The sequence below is a fragment of the Myxine glutinosa genome, chromosome 1 (assembly GCF_964187855.1).
Source record: "Myxine glutinosa chromosome 1, kmMyxGlut1.1, whole genome shotgun sequence".
NCBI lineage: Eukaryota > Metazoa > Chordata > Myxini > Myxiniformes > Myxinidae > Myxine > Myxine glutinosa.
This window is the reverse complement of record NC_136261.1, coordinates 229,715,944-229,741,348: the sequence shown is the minus strand read 5'-3', so window position 1 is coordinate 229,741,348 and position 25,405 is coordinate 229,715,944. Positions and strand designations below refer to the sequence as shown.

At 42.9% G+C, this 25,405-nt stretch overlaps 1 protein-coding gene across 8 annotated transcripts in view; it reads left to right on the top strand.

Moving 5' to 3' along the window:
• The window catches only part of SMARCA4 (SWI/SNF related BAF chromatin remodeling complex subunit ATPase 4), a 172,499-nt gene that overhangs the window by 6,777 nt on the left and 140,317 nt on the right, over positions 1-25,405 (top strand). The gene's annotated exons all lie outside the window — the stretch shown is intronic.

Genomic DNA, 25,405 nt, shown 5'->3' with positions numbered 1-25,405 from the left:
CCAGATGAGAAACAAAATAAATAAATGATTAATAATGAAAATAAATAAATAATAATCCAAAAAATTAAATAGTTAATCAATTGGCTCATAGAATACATAAACCACCACCATTTCATCCGAATCGGTAACTTAAAAAAATTAAATAATAAAGTCATTAATCAAATAATTAAATAATTAATCGATTAATTGATTAATCAATAAATCAAAAATAGCCTTTGCAGCCAAATCACTTAGTCATTGGCATGTCCAAATATCAGCTTCCTAATCAAAAGGTGCCTGTGATAATGGCCAGAAGAGACAGGAAATAAATAAGTACTTAATTAATCGCTAATAATTAAATAACTCTTCAATTGATTAATCAAAAACCAAAAAATAACGTTTTTGACAAAGTACTTGCTCACTATTGTGCCGAAATTTCAGCTTCCGAGCTCAAAGGATGGCTGAGATATCGCCCGGACAAACAAGAAAGTTTATATTATAACACCCATTATAACATAATTATAACATAATTATAACATTATAACATAATAACATAACCATTATAACACTCATATTATAACACCCTTTTCTTCTTTTCCTACAAAAGGATGCTTTCGCTTGCTCACCAAATCTATTCATTCCAAAAAATATATATAATACCATCTCTTACAGTTCCTCCTTTCTACATTCCCTAAACTATCCAGAACTCCACCCCTCCTTCAGTGTCCTCAAACGTATTTTTGACTCGAAGGTCTCAAACTCATTTTGCAAAAAATGTTCGTTTCCCATGAATCGTACACTTTTCAAAATCCAATCTCACCCCTCCCCTCCAAATCCTCCCCATCACCCATCCCTTTCAAATCTCCCCCCTTGCCCCTTCCCTCCCCTCCCTCCTAAACTCCCCCCACACCCCTCCCCTCCGAGACTCTCCCTCGCTCCTCCCCTCCTAGACTCCCCTCTCACCCCTCCTCCTCAAAGCATCCTCCCTGCTTCTTCCCCCTTCCAACATTCACCTTCATCTCCCCCAACCTTCTGCCTCGCTCTTCCCCCTCCTCAAATAACACCTCACTGCACCTCACCCAATCTCCATCAAACCTTTTGTCCGCCCCATTCTTCCCTTTCTCCAAGCTATTCTGAAATCTCTGAAATCTCTGACACACCTTCAACAGCTCTCCCTACCTCGTCCTCCTCTTCCACATCTTACCCTACCCCTCCCCCCCCCCCCCCCCTGTTCTGGACCCGATGCTCCCCCTTCCTCTTCATTAACGGTATGGACCTCAAACATCCAGGGCCTTCGCTCAAACTTGACTGATCTCTCCATACAGGTTGCTTCTGACAAACCAGATGTGATCTGCTTAACAGAAACTTTCCTCCTTCATGATGTCTCTGATGCCTTGGTATCTCTCCCAGGTTACTCCCTCCTCCGGTATGATAGACCTGAGCCTCGTCCTGGAGGTGGGGTTGCTATCTTTATAAAAAACTCTCTTCCTCACTCGCCCTCCACTGCCCTCTCTCCACCTCACCCCCAGGAATACCTTTGGCTACGGCTTCCCCTTCGCTCCCACCTTTTGTTCATATGTGTGTTGTACCGTCCACCAAACAGCGATGACTCCATCTACATCTCGCTGTCTGATAATATGGACCAACTTCTATCTACCCATCCCAACTCTCTCTTCCTCATATGTGGTGATTTCAATTGTCACCATGCCAGTTGACTGGGTGTGGGTACCTCTCTCACCAGCCATGGCTCTTCAGCAAAGGACTTCTGCGACTCACTGGGACTGACACAATCTGTCAATTTCCCGACCCGGATCTCAGTCAACGGAGCATCTTCTCTTCTGGATTTGGTTATGACAAACTTCCCTGAAAATGTCTGCTGCTCTTCTTCTGCTCCAATCGGCTCATCTGATCATGTGCTTGTCAAAGTGGACAACTCTCTGACCATTCTCAGAGAGCCTCCTCAGCGTCGACGAGTCTGGCATTTCACTCAGGCCAACTGGCACAGTCTTCAAGCAGCCATCAATCATCTGGACTGGTCTCCCATCTCTACCGCCTCTGACATCAACTCATCCTGGGAATTCTTTCAAAGTAAATTGCTCTCATGCACAGATTTATCCCATCTCGTCTTCAATTGTCATACCCTTCCTCCCGTCCATGGTACACGGAATCTTGTGGTGAGGCTGTTGCCCTGAAACAACTTGCTTTCGTCTCCTGGAAAGCGAATCCAACGGAAGGAAATCTCATTTCCTTTCACAAAGCCCCAAACAAGTGTGTGTCCACCCTCAGGAGAGCCAGGAAACAATATCTCACCGTTCTCAAGACTGAACTCTCTTATCTGTCTCCCTCTTCCAAATCCTGGTGGCATCTGGTCAAATCTGTTTCTGGTGTTTGTTCCCCCTCCATCCCCTCCCTCACCTCAAACGGCTTAACGGCTGACTCCGCACGTGAAAAAGCTGAATGCCTCAACTCTGTGTTTGCCTCTAAATCTTGTGTCCCAAACCCATCCCTCTCTGTACCCACCGTACCCAGTCGTACCCAGCTGCTCCTGGACTCTGTGTCCTTTCCTCCTGACAAGGTGGAAAAGTTTCTGCCAACCCTCGACTCTGATTCTGCAACTGGTCCTGACGGCATCAGCCCACGGGTCCTAAAATCATGTTCTTCCGCTCTTTCACTCCCTCTTTCTGTTCTCTACACCCTCTCTTTTGCTCAAGGTCATCTGCCATCTGCTTGGAAATCAGCCAACATCACCGCTTTGCACAAAAAGGTGCAAAAACAGATCCCAGCAACTACAGACCAATCAGCCTTCTCCCAATTATCAGCAAAGTCATGGAATCCATCATTGCTTCAGATATGAAATCTTTCCTCTTCTCCAATGGCTTGATCTCTGATCATCAATTTGGTTTCAGACCTGGTCACTCTACTCTGGACATGCTGCTTCTGCTTTCTCAACAATGGATGGAGGTCCTCAACGCCAAACAGGAAATTAGAGCTGTCTCCCTTGACATTTCACGTGCCTTCGATACAGTCTGGCACCCTGCTCTGCTCACCAAACCCTCCTCCTTTCGTATCCATGGAAATCTCCACGCATGGCTGGCGGACTTCCTCTCTGGTCGTAGTCAACGTGTGGCCCTGAATGGGTTTCTCTCATCTCCTCTTCCTGTTCAGGCTGGAGTTCCCCAAGGTAGTGCTCTGGGCCCTGTGCTTTTTCTGGTCTTCATCAATGATCTCTCTGACTCGCTTGAAAATCCTCTCTATCTCTTTGCTGACGACTCTACTCTCTGTCGCTCCATTCCTCATCCCTCAGATCGGCAGTCTGCAGCCTCCTCACTCTCTGCAGACCTGGACAAAATCACAGACTGGGCAAACAAATGGAACATGTCTTTCAATCCTGATAAATCTCACACTCTTACGATGTCTCTCCGAAAAGACCGACTGGAAAACCCTCCCATCCACTTTCTGAATAATCTTCTCCAAGAAGTTCTGTCACTCAAGCTTTTGGGTCTCACTATTTGCCATGATCTTTCCTGGGAAAACCACATTTCAAATCTGGCCTCCAAAGCCAGTCGCCGACTGGGCATCCTCCGTCGTGCGAAGTCCTTCCTTGGCACACCTGAGCTCCTCACCACATACAAGGCTTTCATCCGCAGCTCTATGGAATACTGCTCTCCCCTCTGGTCTGGTGCTCCTGCCTCACACCGAGCCCGTCTTCACGCTGTTGAAACCAAAGCGTTCAGAATCATTGGAATCTCCCGCGATGAAGCTAACTCCAAGGGCCTTTCACTCACTCACCGCAGGCAGGTTGGTGGTCTTTCCGTCTTCTACCGACTCCTCTCTGGCCTTGCCCCCCCAGCCCTCTCTGGGCTCTGTCCCCCAAATATTCCTACAGGTCGCACAAGATCTGCCTGCAACCCTCTTATGGTTAAACTGCCAAAATCAAGACTTTCTGCTCACCTTCACTCCTTCATTCCTCTTTTCTCCCGCCTCTGGAACAAACTCCCTCACTCTCTTCAATCCCACTCCACCCTCCAGGTCTTTAAAACAGCTGTTCACCACCATCTCTTATCCTCCCCCATCCAAAACCTTGATCTTTTCTACCTCTGCTAATTTCGGTCCCCTTGTGTTTTATACCTCTTCCCCCCCCCCCCCCCTCCCCTTCCCACGCCTCCTGCCCCCAAGCCCTCTCCCTCCCACACTTCTCCCTGCTCTCAAATGTTGTGGTTGTGTGCTTCCCATTCTCTCCCCATCTTGTCTTCCGCTCCCTCTTTTTGTATATTTTGTTTGTCTGGTTGATTTGTTTGTGACATAAATGTTAGCTCTTTCACGAGCCTCGATTCAGTATACAAAAAAAAAAAGAAAAAAAAAAAAAAAAGCAAGAAAATAAACAAACAAACAAACAAATGAAAAATCGGCCAGAGACCGAGGACTTGCTGGAATGTACTTTTTTATCGGCCATTTAGGACAAATATGGTGGCCGAACCACGTGACCGATGATGTCATCATTAACATATTTTATTCCCCGTGGAGAGTTGTTTACAATGAGCCATGTCTCAATTTTTTCTATTCAGGACTTTTGGAGATGTGGAGGTGCAAAGTTTTTCGGTTTTTCCAAGATGGCGGGCGAACCACGTGACAGATGCCGTCATCATTAACATATTTTATTCCACATGGAGAGTTCTTTACAATGAGCCATGTCTCAATTTTTTCTATTCAGCACTTTCGGAGATATGGAGGTGCGAGGTTTTTCGGTTTTTCCAAGATGGCGGCCAAACCACGTGACTGATGACATCATTAACATATTTCATTCCCCATGGAGAGTTCTTTACAATGGGCCATGTCTCAATTTTTTCTATTGAGCACTTTCGGAGATATGGAGGTGCAACGTTTTTCGGTTTTTCCAAGATGGCGGCCGAACCACGTGACTGATGACGTCATCATTAACATATTTTATTCCCCATGGAGGGTTCTTTACAATGAGCCATGTCTCAATTTTTTATATTCTGCACTTTCGGAGATATGGAGGTGCAAAGTTTTTCGGTTTTTCCAAGATGGCGGCCGAACCACGTGACTGATGACGTCATCATTTGGGCACAATATATTAGAGGGCAAGACAAATACGTGTGCAAAGTTTGGCGATTCTACGTGCAACGGTGTAGACGTAGTGCTGCAAACAGACAAACAGACAAACAGACAGACAGACAAATGAAAAATCGGTCAGAGACCGAGGACTTGCCGGAATGTACTTTTTATTGGCCATTTAGAACAAATATGGCGGCCGAAAATACCGTCTACAAAGCGGAAAATATGGCGGTCTCAATGAGCCATGTCATGTCAACATGAGCAATGTCATGTCAATGTTCAATGAGTGTCAAAGTTTTTCGGTTTTTCCAAGATGGCGGCCGAACCACGTGACCGATGACGTCATCAGTAACATATTTTATTCCCCATGGAGAGTTATTTACAATGAGCCATGTCTCAATTTTTTCTGTTCAGCACTTTCGGAGATATGGAGGTGTAAAGTTTTTCGGTTTTTCCAAGATGGCGGCCGAACCACGTGACTGATGACGTCATCATTAACATATTTTATTCCCCATGGAGAGTTCTCTACAATGAGCCATGTCTCAATTATGTCTATTCAGCACTTTCGGAGATATGGAGGTGCAAAGTTTTTCGGTTTTTCCAAGATGGCGGCCGAACCACGTGACCGATGACGTCATCAGTAACATATTTTATTCCCCATGGAGAGTTATTTACAATGAGCCATGTCTCAATTTTTTCTGTTCAGTACTTTCGGAGATATAGAGGTGCAAAGTTTTTCGGTTTTTCCAAGATGGCGGCCGAACCACGTCACCGATGACGTCATCAATTGGGCACAGTCTATTCCAGGGCAAGACCAATATGTGTGCAAAGTTTGGCGATTCTACGTGCAACGGTGTAGACGCAGTGCTGCAAACAGACAGACAGACAGACAAACAGACAAACAGATGAAAAATCGGTCAGAGACCGAGGACTTGCCGGAATGTACTTTTTTATCCGCCATTTAGGACAAATATGGCGGCCGAACCACGTGACCGATGACGTCATCATTAACATATTTTATTCCCCATGGAGAGTTCTTTACAATGAGGCATGTCTCAATTTTTTCTATTCAGCACTTTTGGACACATAGAGGTGCTAAGTTTTTCGGTTTTTCCAAGATGACGGCCGAACCACGTGACATATGACGTCATCATTAACAAATTTTATTCCCCATGGAGAGTTCTTTACAATGAGCCATGTCTCAATTTTTTCTGTTCAGCACTTTTGGAGATTTCGTGGTGCAAAGTTTTGCCGTTTTTCCAAGATGGCGGCCGACCACGTGACATATGACATCAGCATTAACATATTTTATTCCCCATGGAGAGTTCTTTACAATGAGCCATGTCTCAATTTTTTCTGTTCAGCACTTTTGGAGATTTCGTGGTGCAAAGTTTTGCCGTTTTTCCAAGATGGCGGCCGACCACGTGACTGATGATGTCATCATTAACATATTTTATTCCCCATGGAGAGTTCTTTACAATGAGCCATGTCTCAATTTTTTCTGTTCAGTACTTTCGGAGATATAGAAGTGCAAAGTTTTTCGGTTTTTCCAAGATGGCGGCCGAACCACGTCACCGATGACGTCATCAATTGGGCACAGTCTATTCCAGGGCAAGACCAATATGTGTGCAAAGTTTGGCGATTCTCCGTGCAACGGTGTAGACGCAGTGCTGCAAACAGACAGACAAACAGACAGACAGACAAACAAACGAACAGATCAACATACTTGCCGGAAAATTTTTCCGGCAAGTAATGAAAAATCGGTCAGAGACCGAGGACTTGCCGGAATGTACTTTTTTATCGGCCATTTAGGACAAATATGGCGGCCGAACCACGTGACCAATGACGTCATCATTAACATATTTTATTCCCCATGGAGAGTTCTTTACAATGAGCCATGTCTCAATTTTTTCTATTCAGGACTTTTGGAGATGTGGAGGCGCAGAGTTTTTCGGTTTTTCCAAGATGGCGGCCGAACCACGTGACCGATGACGTCATCATTAACATATTTTATTCCCCATGGAGAGTTCTTTACAATGAGGCATGTCTCAATTTTTTCTGTTCAGCACTTTCGGAGATATAGAGTTGCAAACTTTTTCCAAGATGGCGGCCGAACCACGTGACCAATGACGTCATCACTAACATATTTTATTCCCCATGGAGAGTTCTTTACAATGAGCCATGTCTCAATTTTTTCTATTCAGTACTTTCAGAGATATGGAGGTGCAAATCTTTGCCGTTTTTCCAAGATGGCGGCCGAACCACGTGACTGATGACGTCATCATTAACATATTTTATTCCCCATGGAGAGTTCTTTACAATGAGGCATGTCTCAATTTTTTCTGTTCAGCACTTTCGGAGATATAGAGTTGCAAACTTTTTCCAAGATGGCGGCCGAACCACGTGACCAATGACGTCATCACTAACATTTTATTCCCCATGGAGAGTTCTTTACAATGAGCTCAATTTTTTCTGTTCAGCACTTTTGGAGATATAGTGGCGCAAAATTTTGCCATTTTCCAAGATGGCGGCCGAACCACGTGACTGATGACGTCATCATTAACATATTTTATTACCCATGGAGAGTTCTTTACAATGAGCCATGTCTCAATTTTTTCTGTTCAGCACTTTTGGAGATATAGCGGTGCAAAGTTTTGCCGTTTTTCCAAGATGGCAGCCGACCACGTGACATATGACATCATCATTAACATATTTTATTCCGCATGGCGAGTTCTTTACAATGAGCCATGTCTCAATTTTTTCTGTTCAGTACTTTCGGAGATATAGAAGTGCAAAGTTTTTTGGTTTTTCCAAGATGGCGGCCGAACCACGTCACCGATGACGTCATCAATTGGGCACAGTCTATTCCAGGGCAAGACCAATATGTGTGCAAAGTTTGGCGATTCTCCGTGCAACGGTGTAGACGCAGTGCTGCAAACAGACAAACAGACAGATGAAAAATCGGTCAGAGACCGAGGACTTGCCGGAATGTACTTTTTTATCGGCCATTTAGGACAAATAGGGCGGCCGAACCACGTGACCGATGACGTCATAATTAACATATTTTATTCCCCATGGAGAGTTCTTTACAATGAGCCATACCTCAATTTTTTCTATTCAGGACTTTTGGAGATGTGGAGGTGCAGAGTTTTTCGGTTTTTCCAAGATGGCGGCCGAACCACGTGACCGATGACATCATCATTAACATATTTTGTTCCCCATGGAGAGTTCTTTACAATGAGCCATGTCTCAATTTTTTCTATTCAGCACTTTCGGAGATATGGAGGTGCTAAGTTTTTCGGTTTTTCCAAGATGGCGGCCGACCACGTGACTGATGACGTCATCATTAACATATTTTATGCCCCATGGAGAGTTCTTTACAATGAGCCATGTCTCAATTTTTTCTGTTCAGCACTTTTGGAGATATAGTGGTGCAAATTTTTGCCGTTTTTCCAAGATGGCGGCCGACCACGTGACATATGACGTCATCATTAACATATTTTATTCCCCATGGAGAGTTCTTTACAATGAGCCATGTCTCAATTTTTTCTGTTCAGTACTTTCGGAGATATAGAGGTGCAAATTTATTCGGTTTTTCCAAGATGGCGGCCGAACCACGTCACCGATGACGTCATCATTGAGGCACAGTATATTAGAGGGCAAGACCATTATGTGTGCAAAGTTTGGCGATTCTCCGTGCAACGGTGTAGACGCAGTGCTGCAAACAGACAAACAGACAGATGAAAAATCGGTCAGAGACCGAGGACTTGCCGGAATTTACTTTTTTGTCGGCCATTTAGGACAAATATGGCGGCCGAACCATGTGACCGATGACATCATCATTAACATATTTTATTCCCCATGGAGAGTTCTTTACAATGAGCCACGTCTCAATTTTTTCTATTCAGCACTTCCGGAGATATATCGAGGTGCTAAGTTTTTTGGTTTTTCCAAGATGGCGGCCGAACCACGTGACCGATGACGTCATTATTAACATATTTTATTCCCCATGGAGAGTTCTTTCCAATGAGCCATGTCTCATTTTTTCTATTCAGCACTGGAGGTGCAAAGTTTTTCGGTTTTTCCAAGATGGCGGCCGGACCACGTGACCGATGACGTCATCATTAACATGTTTTATTCCGCATGGAGAGTTCTTTACAATGAGCCATGTCTCAATTTTTTCTATTCAGCACTTTCAGAGATGTGGAGGTGCAAAAATTTTCGGTTTTTCCAAGATGGCGGCCGAACCACGTGACATATGACGTCATTAACATATTTTATTCCCCATGAAGCGTTCTTTACAATGAGCCATGTCTCAATTTTTTCTGTTCAGCACTTTTGGAGATATCGTGGTGCAAAGTTTTGCCGTTTTTCCAAGATGGCGGCCGACCACGTGACTGATGACGTCATCATTAACATATTTTATTCCCCATGGAGCGTTCTTTACAATGAGCCATGTCTCAATTTTTTCTGTTCAGCACTTTTGGAGATATCGTGGTGCAAAGTTTTGCCGTTTTTCCAAGATGGCGGCCGACCACGTGACTGATGACGTCATCATTAACATATTTTATTCCCCGTGGAGAGTTCTTTACAATGAGCCATGTCTCAATTTTTTCTGTTCAGGACTTTCGGAGATATGGAGGTGCAAAAATTTTCGGTTTTTCCAAGATGGCGGCCGACCACGTGACTGATGACGTCATCATTAACATATTTTATTCCCCATGGAGAGTTCTTTACAATGAGCCATGTCTCAATTTTTTCTGTTCAGGACTTTCGGAGATATGGAGGTGCAAAAATTTTCGGTTTTTCCAAGATGGCGGCCGACCACGTGACTGATGACGTCATCATTAACATATTTTATTCCCCATGGAGAGTTCTTTACAATGAGCCATGTCTCAATTTTTTCTGTTCAGGACTTTCGGAGATATGGAGGTGCAAAAATTTTCGGTTTTTCCAAGATGGCGGCCGAACCACGTGACCGATGACGTCATCATTAACATATTTTATTCCCCATGGAGAGTTCTTTACAATGAGCCATGTCTCAATTTTTTCTGTTCAGCACTTTGATATCGAGGTGCAAAATTTTTCGGTTTTTCCAAGATGGCGGCCGAACCACGTGACCGATGACGTCATCATTTGGGCACAGTATATTAGAGGGCAAGACAAATACGTGTGCAAAGTTTGGTGATTCTACGTGCAACGGTGTAGACGTAGTGCTGCAAACAGACAAACAGACAGACAAATGAAAAATCGGTCAGAGACCGAGGACTTGCCGGAATGTACTTTTTTGTCGGCCATTCAGGACAAATATGGCGGCCGAAACACGTGATAAATGACGTCATCATTAACTTATTTTATTCCCCATGGAGAGTTCTTTTCAATGAGCCATGTCTCAATTTTTTCTATTCAGCACTTTCAGAGATATGGAGGTGCAAAGTTTTGCCGTTTTTCCAAGATGGCGGCCGAACCACGTGACATCTGACGTCATCATTAACATATTTTATTCCCCATGGACATTTCTTTCCAATGAGCCATGTCTCAATTTTTTCTGTTCAGCACTTTCGGAGATATAGAGGTGCAAAGCTTTTCCAAGATGGCGGCCGAACCACGTGACCTATGACGTCATCATTAACATATTTTATTTCCCATGGACATTTCTTTCCAATGAGCCATGTCTCAATTTTTTCTGTTCAGCACTTTCGGAGATATAGAGGTGCAAAGCTTTTCCAAGATGGCGGCCGAACCACGTGACCGATGACGTCATCATTAACATTTTTTATTCCCCATGGAGAGTTCTTTACAATGAGCCATGTCTCAATTTTTTCTGTTCAGTACTTTCGGAGATATAGAGGTGCAAATTTATTCGGTTTATCCAAGATGGCGGCCGAACCACGTCACTGATGACGTCATCATTGAGGCACAGTATATTAGAGGGCAAGACCATTATGTGTGCAAAGTTTGGCGATTCTCCGTGCAACGGTGTAGACGCAGTGCTGCAAACAGACAAACAGACAGACAAACAGACAGACAAACAGACAGACAGACAAATGAAAAATCGGTCAGAGACCGAGGACTTGCCGGAATGTACTTTTTTATCGGCCATTTAGGACAAATAGGGCGGCCGAACCACGTGACCGATGACGTCATCATTAACATATTTTATTCCCCATGGAGAGTTCTTTACAATGAGCCATACCTCAATTTTTTCTATTCAGGACTTTTGGAGATGTGGAGGTGCAGAGTTTTTCGGTTTTTCCAAGATGGCGGCCGAACCACGTGACCGATGACATCATCATTAACATATTTTGTTCCCCATGGAGAGTTCTTTACAATGAGCCATGTCTCAATTTTTTCTATTCAGCACTTTCGGAGATATGGAGGTGCTAAGTTTTTCGGTTTTTCCAAGATGGCGGCCGACCACGTGACTGATGACGTCATCATTAACATATTTTATTCCCCATGGAGAGTTCTTTACAATGAGCCATGTCTCAATTTTTTCTGTTCAGTACTTTCGGAGATATAGAGGTGCAAATTTATTCGGTTTATCCAAGATGGCGGCCGAACCACGTCACTGATGACGTCATCATTGAGGCACAGTATATGAGAGGGCAAGACCATTATGTGTGCAAAGTTTGGCGATTCTCCGTGCAACGGTGTAGACGCAGTGCTGCAAACAGACAAACAGACAGACAAACAGACAGACAAACAGACAGACAGACAAACAAACGAACAGATCAACATACTTGCCGGAAAATTTTTCCGGCAAGTAATGAAAAATCGGTCAGAGACCGAGGACTTGCCGGAATGTACTCTTTTATCGGCCATTTAAGACAAATATGGCGTCCGAACCACGTGATAGATGACGTCATCATTAACATATATTATTCCCCATGGAGAGTTCTTTACAAAGAGCCATGTCTCAACTTTTTCTATTCAGCACTTTCGGAGATGTGGAGGTTTCGGTTTTTCCAAGATGGCGGCCGAACCACGTGACATATGATGTCATCATTAACAAATTTTATTCCCCATGGAGAGGTCTTTACAATGAGCCATGTCTCAATTTTTTCCATTCTGCACTTTTGGAGATATAGTGGTGCAAAGTTTTTGCCGTTTTTCCAAGATGGCGGCCGAACCACGTGACCGATGGCATCATCATTAACATATTTTATTCCCCATGGAGAGGTCTTTACAATGAGCCATGTCTCAATTTTTTCTGTTCAGCACTTTTGGAGATATAGTGGTGCAAAGTTTTGCCGTTTTTCCAAGATGGCGGCCGACAACGTGACATATGACATCATTAACATATTTTATTCCCCATGGAGAGTTTTTTACAATGAGCCATGTCTCAATTTTTTCTGTTCAGCACTTTTCGAGATTTCGTAGTGCAAAGTTTTGCCGTTTTTCCAAGATGGCGGCCGACCACGTGACTGATGACGTCATCATTAACATATTTTATTCCCCATGTGGAGTTCTTTACAATGAGCCATGTCTCAATTTTTTCTGTTCAGCACTTTTGGCGATATAGTGGTGCAAAGTTTTGCCGTTTTTCCAAGATGGCGGCCGACCACGTGACATATGACGTCATCATTAACATATTTTATTCCCCATGGAGAGTTCTTTACAATGAGCCATGTCTCAATTTTTTCTGTTCAGCACTTTTGGAGATAGCGTGGCGCAACGTTTTGCCGTTTTTCCAAGATGGCGACCGAACCACGTGACTGATGACGTCATCATTTACATATTTTATTCCGCATGGAGAGTTCTTTACAATGAGCCATGTCTCAATTTTTTCTGTTCAGTACTTTCGGAGATATAGAGGTGCAACGTTTTTCAGTTTTTCCAAGATGGCGGCCGAACCACGTCACCGATGACGTCATCAATTGGGCACAGTCTATTCCAGGGCAAGACCAATATGTGTGCAAAGTTTGGCGATTCTATGTGCAACGGTGTAGACGCAGTGCTGCAAACAGACAGACAAACAGACAGACAGACAGACAGACAGACAAACAAACGAACAGATCAACATACTTGCCGGAATCTTTTCCGGCAAGTAACAAACAGACAGACAGACAGATGAAAAATCGGTCAGAGACCGAGGACTTGCCGGAATGTACTTTTTATTGGCCATTTAGAACAAATATGGCGGCCGAACTACGTGATAGATGACGTCATCATTAACATATTTTATTCCCCATAGAGAGTTCTTTACAATGAGCCATCTCTCAATTTTTTCCATTCTGCACTTTTGGAGATATAGTGGTGCAAAGTTTTCCCGTTTTTCCAAGATGGCTGCCAAACCACGTGACCAATGGCATCATCATTAACATATTTTATTCCCCATGGAGAGTTCTTTACAATGAACCATGTCTCAATTTTTTCTGTTCAGCACTTTTGGAGATATAGTGGTGCAACATTTTTCGGTTTTTCCAAGATGGCGGTCGACCACGTGACATATGACGTCATCATTAACATATTTTATTGCCCATGGAGAGTTCTTTACAATGAGCCATGTCTGAATTTTTTCTGTTCAGCACTTTTGGAGATATTGTGGTGCAAAATTTTGCAGTTTTTCCAAGATGGCGGCCGACCACGTGACATATGACATCATCATTAACATATTTTATTCCCCATGGAGAGTTCTTTACAATAAGCCATGTCTCAATTTTTTCTGTTCAGCACTTTTGGAGATATAGTGGTGCAAATTTTTGCCGTTTTTCCAAGATGGCGGCCGACCACGTGACATATGACATCATCATTAACATATTTTATTCCCCATGGAGAGTTCTTTACAATGAGCCATGTCTCAATTTTTTCTATTCAGCACTTTCGGAGATGTCGAGGTGCAAAGTTTTTCGGTTTTTCCAAGATGGCGGCCGAACCACGTCACCGATGACATCATCAATTGGGCACAGTCTATTCCAGTGCAAGACCAATATGTGTGCAAAGTTTGGCGATTCTACGTGCAACGGTGTAGACGCAGTGCTGCAAACAGACAGACAAACAGACAAACAGACAGACAGACAAACAAACGAACAGATCAACATACTTGCCGGAATCTTTTCCGGCAAGTAACAAACGAACAGATCAACATACTTGCCGGAAAAATTTTTCCGGCAAGTAATGAAAAATCGGTCAGAGACCGAGGACTTGCCGGAATGTACTTTTTTATCGGCCATTTAGGACAAATATGGCGGCCGAACCACGTGACCGATGACGTCATCATTAACATATTTTATTCCCCATAGAGAGTTCTTTACAATGAGCCATGCCTCAATTTTTTCTATTCAGGACTTTTGGAGATGTGGAGATGCAGAGTTTTTCGGTTTTTCCAAGATGGCGGCCGAACCACGTGACCGATGGCATCATCATTAACATATTTTATTCCCCATGGAGAGTTCTTCACAATGAGCCATGTCTCAATTTTTTCTATTGAGCACTTTCGGAGATATGGAGGTGCTAGGTTTTTCGGTTTTTCCAAGATGGCGGCCGACCACGTGACCGATCACGTCATCATTAGCATATTTTATTCCCCATGGAGTTCTTTACAATGAGCCATGTCTCAATTTTTTCTGTTCAGCACTTTTGGAGATATAGTGGCGCAACGTTTTGCCGTTTTTCCAAGATGGCGACCGAACCACGTGACCGATGACGTCATCATTAACATATTTTATTCCCCATGGAGTTCTTTACAATGAGCCATGTCTCAATTTTTTCTGTTCAGCACTTTTGGAGATATAGTGGCGCAACGTTTTGCCGTTTTTCCAAGATGGCGGCCGAACCACGTGACCGATGACGTCATCATTAACATATTTTATTCCCCATGGAGAGTTCTTTACAATGAGCCATGCCTCAATTTTTTCTGTTCAGCACTTTTGGAGATATAGTGGTGCAAAGTTTTGCCGTTTTTCCAAGATGGCGGCCGACCACGTGACATATGACGTCATCATTAACATATTTTATTCCCCATGGAGAGTTCTTTCCAATGAGCCATGTCTCAATTTTTTCTGTTCAGTACTTTCGGAGATATAGAGGTGCAAAGTTTTTCGGTTTTTCCAAGATGGCGGCCGAACCACGTCACCGATGACGTCATCAATTGGGCACAGTCTATTCCAGGGCAAGACCAATATGTGTGCAAAGTTTGGCGATTCTACGTGCAACGGTGTAGACGCAGTGCTGCAAACAGACAGACAAACAGACAAACAGACAAACAGACAAACAGATGAAAAATCGGTCAGAGACCGAGGACTTGCCGGAATTTACTTTTTTATCGGCCATTTAGGACAAATATGGCGGCTGAACCACCTGACCGATGACATCATCATTAACATATTTTATTCCCCCTGGAGAGTTCTTTCCAATGAGCCATGTCTCAATTTTTTCTGTTCAGCACTTTTGGAGATAGAGGTGCAACGTTTTTCGGATTTTCCAAGATGGCGGCCGAACCACGTGACCGATGACGTCATCATTAACATATTTTATTCCCCCTGGAGAGTTCTTTCCAATGAGCCATGTCTCAATTTTTTCTATTCAGCACTTTCGGAGATATGGAGGTGATTTTTTTTCCCGTTTTTCCAAGATGGCGGCCGCACCACGTGACCGATGACGTCATCATTAACATATTTTATTCCACATGGAGAGTTCTTGACAATGAGCCATGTGTCAATTTTTTCTATTCAGCACTTTCGGAGATATGGAGGTGCTAGGTTTTTCGGTTTTTCCAAGATGGCGGCCGACCACGCGACTGATGACGTCATCATTAACATATTTTATTCCCCATGGAGAGTTCTTTACAATGAGCCATGTCTCAATTTTTTCTGTTCAGCACTTTTGGAGATATAGTGGTGCAAAGTTTTGCCGTTTTTCCAAGATGGCGGCCGACCACGTGACATATGACATCATCATTAACATATTTTATTCCCCATGCAGAGTTCTTTACAATGAGCCATGTCTCAATTTTTTATGTTCAGCACTTTTGGAGATATAGTGGTGCAAAGTTTTGCCGTTTTTCCAAGATGGCGGCCGACCACGTGACTGATGACGTCATCATTAACATATTTTATTTCCCATGGAGAGTTCTTTACAATGAGCCATGTCTCAATTTTTTTCTGTTCAGCACTTTTGGAGAAAAAGTGGTGCAAAGTTTTGCCGTTTTTCCAAGATGGCGGCCGACCACGTGACATATGGCGTCATCATTAACATATTTTATTCCCCATGGAGAGTTCTTTACAATGAGCCATGTCTCAATTTTTTCTGTTCAGCACTTTTGGAGATATAGTGGTGCAAAGTTTTGCCGTTTTTCCAAGATGGCGGCCGACCACGTGACATATGACGTCATCATTAACATATTTTATTCCCCATGGAGAGTTCTTTACAATGAGCCATGTCTCAATTTTTTCTGTTCAGCACTTTTGGAGATATAGTGGCGCAACGTTTTGCCGTTTTTCCAAGATGGCGACCGAACCACGTGACTGATGACGTCATCATTCACAAATTTTATTCCCCATGGAGAGTTCTTTACAATGAGCCATGTCTCAATTTTTTCTGTTCAGTACTTTCGGAGATATAGAGGTGCAAGGTTTTTCGGTTTTTTTCCAAAATGGCGGCCGAACCACGTCACCGATGACGTCATCAATTGGGCACAGTCTATTCCAGGGCAAGACGAATATGTGTGCAAAGTTTGGCGATTCTCCGTGCAACGGTGTAGACGCAGTGCTGCAAACAGACAGACAGACAGACAGACAAACAGACAGACAAACGAACAGTTCAACATACTTGCCGGAAAAATTTTTCCGGCAAGTAACAAACAAATGAAAAATCGGTCAGAGACCGAGGACTTGCCGGAATGTACTTTTTATCGGCCATTTAGAACAAATATGGCGGCCGAACCACGTGACCGATGATATCATCATTAACATATTTTATTCCCCATGGAGAGTTCTTTACAATGAGCCATGTCTCAATTTTTTCTGTTCAGCACTTTTGGAGATATAGTGGTGCAAAGTTTTGCCGTTTTTCCAAGATGGCGGCCGACCACGTGACATATGACATCATCATTAACATATTTTATTCCCCATGGAGAGTTCTTTACAATGAGCCATGTCTCAATTTTTTCTGTTCAGCACTTTTGGAGATTTCGTGGTGCAAAGTTTTGCCGTTTTTCCAAGATGGCGGCCGACCACGTGACATATGACGTCATCATTAACATATTTTATTCCCCATGGAGAGTTCTTTACAATGAGCCATGTCTCAATTTTTTCTGTTCAGTACTTTCGGAGATATAGAGGTGCAAAGTTTTTCGGTTTTTCCAAGATGGCGGCCGAACCACGTCACCGATGACGTCATCAATTGGGCACAGTCTATTCCAGGGCAAGACCAATAAGTGTGCAAAGTTTGGCGATTCTACGTGCAACGGTGTAGACGCAGTGCTGCAAACAGACAGACAGACAGACAAACAGACAAACAGACAGACAAACAGACAAACGAACAGATCAACATACTTGCCGGAAAAAATTTTCCGGCAAGTAACGAACAGATCAACATACTTGCCGGAATCTTTTCCGGCAAGTAACAACCAGAGTGAAAACTGAGTACACTCCCTTTCAACGTGCGTCATTGCCGAGCCTCCTTCTGTGCCTGGCAATGACTATATGCAGCTCCTGGAGATGACATAGGAAAGGTGCGATGTCCATCCGAGACATCCAACCACTTTCAAGCTCAACCACATCATCCTCCACCATACTCATCCTCTCTTTTAATGCCTCCCTCACTGTCACCTCTTTCAACCTCCACACCTTCATTCTCGGTTGGTACTTCACCCGCCGAGCTCTCCTCGCACCTTTCACCCTTATGTCGCAGACAACCAAGTGGTGCTGTGAAACAGCCTCCTCCCCCGGGATCACCTTTGTGTCCCGGAGGTGCCCCTTATCTCGCCTACGCACCAGCAGGTAGTCGACGGTTGTCGTCGACCCACCTGACGTGTATGTAACAAGCTTATTATCCACTTTCTGGAACTGAGTATTACAAATCAACAAATCAGCTCCATCAGCAAACTCCAAAATCCTTTCACCTTCTCCATTTCTCACACCATATCCGTAACCCCCATGAACTCCCTCAAAACCGTCCATACTCCTTCCCACATGTCCATTTAGGTCTCCTCCTACCACAACAACTTCCTCATTAGTATAGGCTCTGGGGGGTTGCTTGTGTACATCTCTCTTCTACGGCAAAACTTTTGATTTTCCTGTTCTATATGTTGAGACCCTTGGAAAAAATCTGGGTAACACTCCCAGATCAAGTACGTTTTTTCTGCACACCCCAATACGTGATTATGACTTGAGGCCAATTAGCCGAAATAGCAAAATTCAGTTTTCATGGAATAATTCAAGAGTAGGCAGCTTTAGATTCAAATGTAACATTTATTTATCATGTTTAGACATAACTAACACATTTTTAGCATGGTTCAATACTATAAACTGTCTTTTTTAGGAAAAAAACACGTCATTTAGCTTCTTTTTCTCCAAAAATCACTTTCAGTTTGAAAGGCGCTCAAAATCCGATCACCTCTCATACACCCAATTATGTAGATAAAAAAAAAAAAACCACCTTTAGAGGCCATTTTTCCCCGCAAGCGGGGGTTGGCCTTTTTCGGGAACTGTGGTTGTTGTTGTTTTTCTGTCCCCTTTTTGAAGCAATGTTTTACTGCCGGATGCCCTTCCTGACGCCAACCCTTTTTGCCGCCTTTAACGACAAGCAGGGAATTACCAGTGAACTGGTACTCAATTTGCCGACCTCGGAAGGATGACAGGCTGAGTCAACCCCCCTGGCGTTAATTCAGCGATTGACCGGGATTCGAACCCAGGATCCTAGGATCCTAAGCCGGCACCCTAGCCGCTAGCCCAACACCAGGGACTTTGTATTGTCTGCGACAATTTGTCAGACATTTTTTTTGTCATTGTCCTAATTATTCCTATTTTATATTGTCCTAGATTCCTTATCTTATCTAGAGAAAATGTCCTAGGTTAGGAAACCTAATTGTCAGACCAAATTTGAAAAAGACCAAAACAAAAGCAACCAAAATTTGTCAGAAGATTCCTTATGAAGCCCTTTAATAATTCCATGCATCATATTTATGATTCATTATATTGTATAGTGACAGTGGGGTCAAATGTTAACAAAGGTTACCCCTACCCCAAAAAGCGGTATAAACCAAAATTGGTTAAATTGGTCTAACTTTAGAAGTAAGTGTGATATTCGGCTGATTTTGGTGTCTATGTATGGGTTTTTGATAGCAAGCTATTCATTGGAACCATAATCAACCCCTTTTGAATATACCTAATTTGCATAATTTCAAAATGGCCGCCAAACACCTCCTGGCAATGATGTTGACTAAATTTCGCTCAAAATTCAGCTTAAGCAAAACTATTACACTTACATAGCTTAAGGATTCATGAATTAAAATCATAACATGTCCACAAACCCAATATAACTGTCATAACAAGGAAGCGCGTGCTGTCAATTACCACCATTTACCACCCGTGCAACTTCAATACATGTACTCTTTATCAAGCGACAGGATTCTTGCAGGCATCAGGGGAAGCCTTTTTGCAATGACAAAAATTTACACATTTGACTATGGCGGTCCTACAGGGGCATGTTGACCTGGCACACTTAGTGCATGAACAGACAACTGTCCAATGTGATTCTAGAGTTTTCCACGTTGTCTCAGGTATCAGCTGTTCCTTGTCATGCGTATAACCACAATCCTCTGGCTTAAGTGCGATCACATTTTCAGAATCTTGATGAAGCTCCAAAGCATGCATGATATTGTAGGCATTGAAAAAGCTACGCTTCATATGTGGCAGGAGACCTTGGCTGGTTGGTGGCAGGTTGTGATGAGAACTCCCTTTGACATGATGGAAGATCTCCGCACGCAAGTTCGAAAATTTCTTCGCATCGCTTTTTGGTTTCAGTACTTTGACCAAGTAGGATTCTGCATTCTTGATCAAAGGCTGAGAAAGGGTCGGCAACCCTCCAAAGTGCTTCAATAACTTTTCTGGCTCGGCATTCAAGGCCGCTTTCTTGGTCCCAACTTTGCTAGTGATATCACATCCTGTAAGACTGTGTACGGCAGGAAGAACAGCACAGAGTTGACATCCGATGCGCTCGAACAAGGTATGAAGGGGCACATACCGAGTGCTATCTCCAACTCCAGCTCGTACCCACAGCTCCTCTCGGTCATGTTGGAGAAAGACAGGCATGTGGTGGAGCTTTGTGTCTACATACACATCTACACATCATACACAACAACAACTACATCAGTATCATTGGAGATGACAACACATATTTTGTGTCCTTCTTTGAGCGCGTCCAAAACATGAAGGAGTATGCGAAGATCCGCCTCTTCAAATGTGGATTGAAGGTGTACCAGTGCGCTCTCATCTCCGTTGTGCATTTTCATACATTTCCAATCCTCGTTCTCTCTGGTCACCTGTCCGAGTACAGTTGGGTACTGACCGGTATTTGCAATATTTGAACGAACATGGCTGTAGATCAGTTTTTCAAGGAGAAGTTTGTTGTTTTTGGAAGGCCAGAATGTGTTCATATCCTTAGGTAGTGGTGTTGATGGCTCTATTGAAGTATATTCGATGGGTAGAGTGTCACTTCGCCTTTTCCTCTCGCTGTCCTTCACTGATGGGTCATCAGAATACATGTCAAAGACATAGTCAGTCCGCCCAAACCGATGATATATGGCCGAAAATGACATGAAATTTGATCGAAGGTAATTGAATTTGGAGAGTTTCGTAACATTAACCTTTCGGATTGTGGCCATGATGTCAACTACAAATGATGCGTCTTTCCGATGACTATATGTAAATTCTTCCGGTTTTAGGTGCGTCTCCAACTCCTTCAGTAGCTGGCTCTTTGCTGGTTTAGTCATCATTCCTGCATCATCAAACAACACTGGGGAGGGAACAACATCGTACTTTAATAGATCATCAGTGGTGAGGCCACGCTCCCGAGCTATTTCTATGTTTCTCTCAGCGATGTTCATCTCCTTCACTGTCGTCTTGGTAGTCTTCTGTGGCTTCTTTCGAAGAGTTTTCATCGTCTTCAAGTTTGTGCGGTGAATGGTACTGCTTATTCGTTCAGTCTTGGTGACAAACCTTTCCTTTCTGAATTTCAGGTACTTCTCTTTTCCTTTTGAAAAGGCATTGAGCATGTCAGTTTTTATATCATCGGACATAACCTCTTTTGTCACAAAGTTTTGTAGTGTTTTGGAAGCGTCTGGAGACAGAGGGGACCCCTTCTCTTCAATGAATCTCATCATCTCCTGAATATGTCCTTCTTTGCGGTTCGTTGTGGCTTGAGATGATTCGTGGTGGCTGTAAGTCTCATGTGTCCTGTCAATCACATCACTGTATTGCCGATGTAGGTTCTTCACTGCCATCATTTCATGGTATATTAGGTCCCACTGGGCGACATACTGTTTTTGCTTTGCATGTCCAATGACTCCATCGCTGCACTTAGATGAAAGGTTAATGCTTTGCTCTAATTTCTGGTCTCCTCCAACAGCGGTGAATCGGCCGGGTATCTCTCTGATTGAAAAATTGCCTTTGGCAAATTGTTCATGAACTGATGGTGCAGTCTCAGGTAGACGTCGCATGTCTTCAAGGTAGAGAGAACACCATCGCAAGTAGTTGGTCGCAGCCAGAAAGGCTGAAGCACGGCCTGATTCACTAATGCGATATTTCGTGTACTGTTGTTTGTGTGATTTACTGTCACAGATAATACACTTCACTTGACGTAAGGCTGTTGTGGACGTCTCTGTATTCGGTGGATGTCAGACGGCCTTAGAACGAGTACTTCTATCTTCTTCCTGCTCAGAACGGGACAGGTCTTGGCATACAGCGAGACTCTTCCTTTTCCTATTGAGAACTGAAGTCATGGTGTATTTTTTGTAACAGTCATTGGTCACATGATAAACAAACCCATCTCCTTTAACCAGCTTAAGCCGTTTGGAAACTTGATCATTGTGGATGTAACTTGCTTCTCGTATCCTTTTGCAACCATTAGTTGTGCTCACAGTTTTATCCCCCGCGCTTTTCTGGCAGATGATGCAGTTAGTCGCATCAAACGAACTGTCTTCGGGCGGTCCTGAGAGAGAAACAGACTCCATCATCAGCGGCCACGCCTGAAAAACAAAAAATGGATATTAGTTACGTTTGTACGGCTGTAAAAATCGGCAAGGTCGGACCATATGCTGAAAATATAAAATGTGAAAGACTGATAAGCCACAAAGAAACCCATGTTTATCCCTATTAAAGGGCTTCATAAGGAAGCTTCTGACAAATTTTGGTTGCTTTATCTTTGATTGGTGGTGGTTTGGTTAGGGTTAGGGTTAGGGTTAGGGAATGCCAGATCCCTGGTGTTGGGCTAGCGGCTAGGGTGCCGGCTTAGGATACCGAGGATCCTGGGTTCGAATCTCGGTCGATCGCCGAATTAATGCCAGGGGGGTTGACTCAGCCTGTCATCCTTCCGAGGTCGGCTAATTGAGTACCAGTTCACTGGTAATTCCCTGTTTGTCGTTGAAGGCGGCAAAAAGGGTTGGCGTCAGGAAGGGCATCCGGCCGTAAAACATTGCTTCAAAAAGGGGACCAAAAAAACAACAACTACCACGGTCCCCGAAAAGGCCAACCCCCGCTTTGCGGGAAAAAATGGCCTCTAAACGGTGGTTATCTACATAATTGGGTGTATGAGAGGTGATCGGATTTTGAGCGCCTTTCAAACTGAAAGTGATTTTTGGAGAAAAAAAAGCTAAATGACGGTTTTTGTTTCTAAAAAAGACAGTTTATAGTATTGTACTATTGAACCATGCTAAAAATGTGTTAGTTATGTCTAAACATGATAAATAAATGTTACATTTGAATCTAAAGCTGCCTACTCTTGAATTATTCCATGAAATCTGAATTTTGCTATTTCGGCTAATTGGCCTCAAGTCATAATCACGTATTGGGGTGTGCAGAAAAAACGTACTTGATCTGGGAGTGTTACCCAGATTTTTTCCAAGGGTCTCAACATATAGAACAGGAAAATCAAAAGTTTGGCCGTAGAAGAGAGATGTACACAAGCAACCCCCCAGAGCCAGGAGTACATCTTTCATGTTTTCCATCAGCTTCTCTATAGCACACCAGAACTTGTCCTTCTCTTCATCGCTCCGACAAACCTGCGGATCATATCCCGAGATGATGTTCACCAAGAGCTTTCCAATCATCATTTTCACCATCATCAACCTTTCACTCACTCGAGTCACACTCACCACACTGTCTACAAACTCCTCAGAAAACAGGACACCAACACCATTCACGCCCTCCGGGCACCCTTGCCACACAAACTTGTATTTCTGTCCCGGCCTTCCCTTCACCATTCTCACACCACTTCCCTTCCATCTCGTCTCCTGCACACAACATATGTCCACTCTTCTTCTGACCAATACTTCCACCACTTCTCCTGATCTCCCTGTCATTGTCCCTACATTCCATGTCCCAAATCTCAGAAACCGATCTCCACGTCGGGCATCAGACATTTCGTCGTCATAAATGGAATAATTTCCACCCTTGCTTCGATCGGGTTCCCCACCTTGAGTTTTGACGAGAGGGAGTGGGGTCCCCCACGGGGTACTTCGGGCTGTACCCTGCCCATATGTCGTTGTAATTGTCATGGTTCTCTTTTTGAGGCAATGTTTTTATGGCCGGATGCCCTTCCTGACGCCAACCCTTTTAGTCGCCTCTTAAGACACGCAGGGATACGGTGTACCTATTCTAAACCGGGGTACACACCGGAGAAAAATTGTGCCGAAAGTGTGCCGAAAATAAATGATTAATAATGAAAATAAATAAATAACAAGTAAAGATAGTACAAGATCAAAGTACAAAGATCAAAGTACAAAGTACAAGATCAAAGTACACCGCCCCCATGCCAAATAATTAAATATCCCACAGCGCGGCATTGCCAGGGCGCCTCCGGCACCCAGGAATACCGCAGTGCAGCTCATAGAGAGTGCATTGGGAGGGAGAGGTGTACAATAATTGATTGATTAATTGCATAATTAAAATCAATAAAAGATTATCACAAAATATTTTCTTTATCAATTGGCTGATAGCATAACTAAACCACTAGTGCTTCATCCGAAGATGTATCTTTTAGAAATGTAATTAAATAAGTCATTAATAAAAAAATTAAACAATTAATTGATTAATCAATAAATAATTAATCAATGAAATGATTAATCAATAAATCAAAAATATCCTTTATGGCCACATCACCTGGTCATTGTCATGTCCAAATATTAGCTTCCTAGCTCAAAAGGTGCCAGAGATAATGCCCAGAAGAGAAAGGAAATATATAAGTACTTGATTAATCGCTAATAATTAAATAACTCATCAAATAATTGACTAATCAAAAAACAAAAAACACTGTTTTTGACAAAGTACTTGGTCACTATTGTGCCGAAATTTCAGCTTGCTAGCTCAAGGTATGGCTGAGATATCGCCCGGACAAACAAGAAAGCAAGAAAGAAAGAAAACAAGAAAGAAAACAAACAAGTACAGATACATTCAAAGTACACCGCCCCCAAGCCAAATAATTAAATATCCTACAGCGCGGCATTGCCGGGGCGCCTCCGGCGCCCGGCAATACCGCAGTGCAGCTCGTAGAGGCTGCATTGAGAGGGAGAGGTGTACACTAATTGATTGATTAATTGTATCATTTAAATCAATAAAAGATTATCACCAAATATTTTCTTAATCAATTGGCTAATAGCATAACTAAACCACTCGTGCTTCATCCGAAGATGTATCTTTTAGAAATTTAATTAAATAAGTCGTTAATAAAAAATTAAATAATTAATTGATTAATCAATAAATAATTAATCGATTAATCAATAATTAATCGATTAAATGATTAATCAATAAATCAAAAATATCCTTGATAGCCATATCACTTGGTCACTGACATGTCCAAATATTAGCTTCCGAGCTCAAAAGGTGCCTGAGATATTGGCCAAATGAGAAAGAAAATAAATAAATGATTAATAATGAAAATAAATAAATAATAATCATAAAAAAATTAAATTATTAATCAATTTGGTCAGAGAACACATAAACTACCACTATTTCATCAGAATCTGTAACTTTAAAAAAAAAATTTTTTTGGCATTAATCGAATAATTAAATAATTAATCGATTAATTGATTAATTAATAAATCAAAAATATCCTTTGCAGCCAAATCACCTGGTCATTGGCATGTCCAAATATCAGCTTCCTAACTCAAAAGGTGCCTGAGTTAATGTCA